The following is a 3,023-nucleotide window of genomic DNA, read 5'->3' as shown; positions in this document are numbered from 1 at the left end:
GAAGGCACTGACAAATGATGTTGTCCTGTTGATAGCGGCCTCACAAAACACTTTTAAGTGTCATTCTAGAGGGCAGTTACAAACCACATTTTGTCATTTAATTTGGAGGACATGTTATGTGAATGTGCATCCTTGTCCACAAGATACAAACAAAACGGGGGACTCGCTCATAAAAACATTGTCCCATAGTGCTACAAGTGGTCAAAGAAATTTCCAGGGTACCTTTAAACTCAAATGTTGCAGGTTTGGCTCACTTGAAAATTATGATAAGAAAACAAGTGCTCTATTGTTTGATTATCAAAAGTTTAAATTTGTTTGATTTGTAAAAATGCCCAGAAAACTCTACAAACAATAAAATGTAAATATACTGTAAACAATGAATTGCATTTTGCCTTATCATTTATTCATGAAGATTTTCTTTCTTCCGAAGCAGACTGCTTCAATTGTTTTACATACGAGAACAGAACATCTGAACTTGTAAGGTTGTCACTTGAGTATGAATGGGCACTACACAAGAGCTAAAAACATTAAGCTCATTTAATAGTGAACATTGATGATGGTTTAAAAGTAAAACCGCAAGCTGAAAACAGCAAATATGCCTCATCTATAATTGTCAAGCCCTTCAATGCATCATAAGCTAAATTCTTAGTGTCCCTTTAACACTGTACCATCACTGAAGAAGTCAGCTGTGAATGAAATGATGCAAAATGACAGACAGGTCACAGTCCCACCTGTCACAACAGAAAATAGCAACTGACTCAACACTAATGACAGAGGAAATCTCTGTGACTATAGGAAAAGAAAGCAATCCTTTCCTTTTTCACAGATGTACTGTATCATTTGAAATATGGTGCCATGCTGTCAACAGCAGATACAGTTGTCAACCAGAAACCTGTATGGCAAAATGCAGCATTTGATCTGAAACATGATCTGGGGGCAATCCAACTGATGTGCTCTTTTATGATCCCAATGGAGAAAATCTATAACTAACTGTTTCCTGATCTACAGCTAACTAAAATCTATCCAGACAACATTTCCTGTTTTGCCATTTCCTCATCCTTCCCGCATATTGACAGTTTAAGCTGCTTTTCATTTACGAAACAGGACAAAGGTGCTGTATGTTTATAGTGAAAACATGACAATGTGGTTTTAAATTGCCTGAAACTGCATGATCTTGTCATCTGCAACAGTTTAAAAAACATTTTAGAATGTTTTCAGTTTAAGGAAAGTCCTATGTTCCTTTTTCCTCCCAGAACATTTCCCTCCTCGGTTTAATAAAACACAACGGAAAGTCTACAATATCTTGCAAAGAAAGAACCAAAAGGAGAGCGGCACATGAAATGCACTGCAACAGACGCCTCACCAGCCACAATAAATGGTGTTAAGGGATCCCAGGAAATCTTTTTACATTCACACACACACATACACACATGTTTTGAATTCTATATTTGTTAGGACTTTGATTGACATAATGCATTCCCTAGCTTCTATACCCTCTAACCCTAACATTAACCATCTCAACTAAGTGCCCAACCCCAAACTTTTCTCTAAACTGAACCTAACCCTACTCTAACCTTAATTCTAAAACCAAACCAAACAGTGTTTGCAGTGACTTGCAGAATATATAGACTCTGGTATGTGGTATGATGGAATACCAGTGAAGGATGAGAAATAATTTCATATGTACATCCAGTAGTGTTTTAGCCAGTGCAAACTTTTGATTTTGTGAATACTTTATATTGCAAGCTCCATCATGATATTCAGAGAAAGTGGGCAGTTATTTCCAGCATCACAGACAAGGCCACTCAATTCTTGTTGGTAATGTTAATATATAAGCATAATGTTAGGTTCAGCAACTCCAGCAACTCATTTAGGCCCATAAAATGCCCTTGAACTACCAACATTTTAAAAAATTAAAATTGAGCTAACATCTGTTATTCTGCAAAAAGCAATTCTGTGCAGTATTTCAAATCCCTCTAACCAAGCACAATTCACATTAATATTAAATGAAGGGCAAAATAAGGCAACAGTTTACACCTCTGATGTGATATCACCATGGCCTGTTCCATGTTTTTAACAAAAATGATGTGCTCAAACTTTCTTCAGCATTTGTTTTATTTAATTCTTTCTTTTCTCTTTTTTTTTTTTTTTACAGTGATGGTATTTCTTTCTATTAAAACAGCATGGTGAGATATTTTTACTTTGTAGCACACACACAGGAACAGTTATGCTCCAAATCTAGTGTGGCCTGGAGAACACATCATCTGCACTGAGCTCCTTTCCCCAGACCTCAGTATCAATAATGTGAAACAGGCAGAATTTATTTTCATATAATGTACATGCTCCTAGACGCATAACTGAATATCAGAATACCTTGCTGTGTTGCAGAGTTGCTTAGAAGTGTGATTTTTAAATAAAAGTGAAAAAAATTACATTGAAGTGACAAAGGGTTTCTTAGTTTGTTGATTTTGTGGTCAATAGAAAGAATGAAAGAAGGAAAATAAGTCAATGAAAAATAAGAATAATTCTTAATGGCTTTCCACACTGCATATTTCAGTTGATCAGTTGATGGCATTAAAAACTCAAAAAAATATTTTAGATATTATACCAACTGAAGAAGAACTTCTCAACACTTCAAGTCAAGATGACATGCAAAATCATGTGGTGCCTTATGAATCTTAACCATATAGCCTACAATAAAGCTGTGGAGTACAACACTGATAATGTGCTGATGAGCAGCCCAACAGTTCTATTTTTGTTTTTTTAATCATGCACTTTTACATGCCATCACTTTTAATAATTCTGCAGCTTCCAGTAAGTCACCATTCTTTATAAATAGTTCCAATTCATTTGTTCTTGATGTTTCTTAATGACTCCAAATTAACGTTAAATCAGGTCTTCCCTTGACAGTAAAGTGGACAGGTAGAGTGGGTCATAAAAAGGGAAATGTCTCAGCTGGTGTCTCTGAACACAAGACATTTAGCTTATCATCTCCCGTTGAGCACTTGGATTGCAACAGAGCT

This window comes from Siniperca chuatsi, linkage group LG1 (genome assembly GCF_020085105.1).
Source record: "Siniperca chuatsi isolate FFG_IHB_CAS linkage group LG1, ASM2008510v1, whole genome shotgun sequence".
Classification (NCBI taxonomy): Eukaryota; Metazoa; Chordata; class Actinopteri; order Centrarchiformes; family Sinipercidae; genus Siniperca; species Siniperca chuatsi.
The sequence above is the reverse complement of the archived record's forward strand: the minus strand, read 5'-3'. Positions refer to the sequence as shown.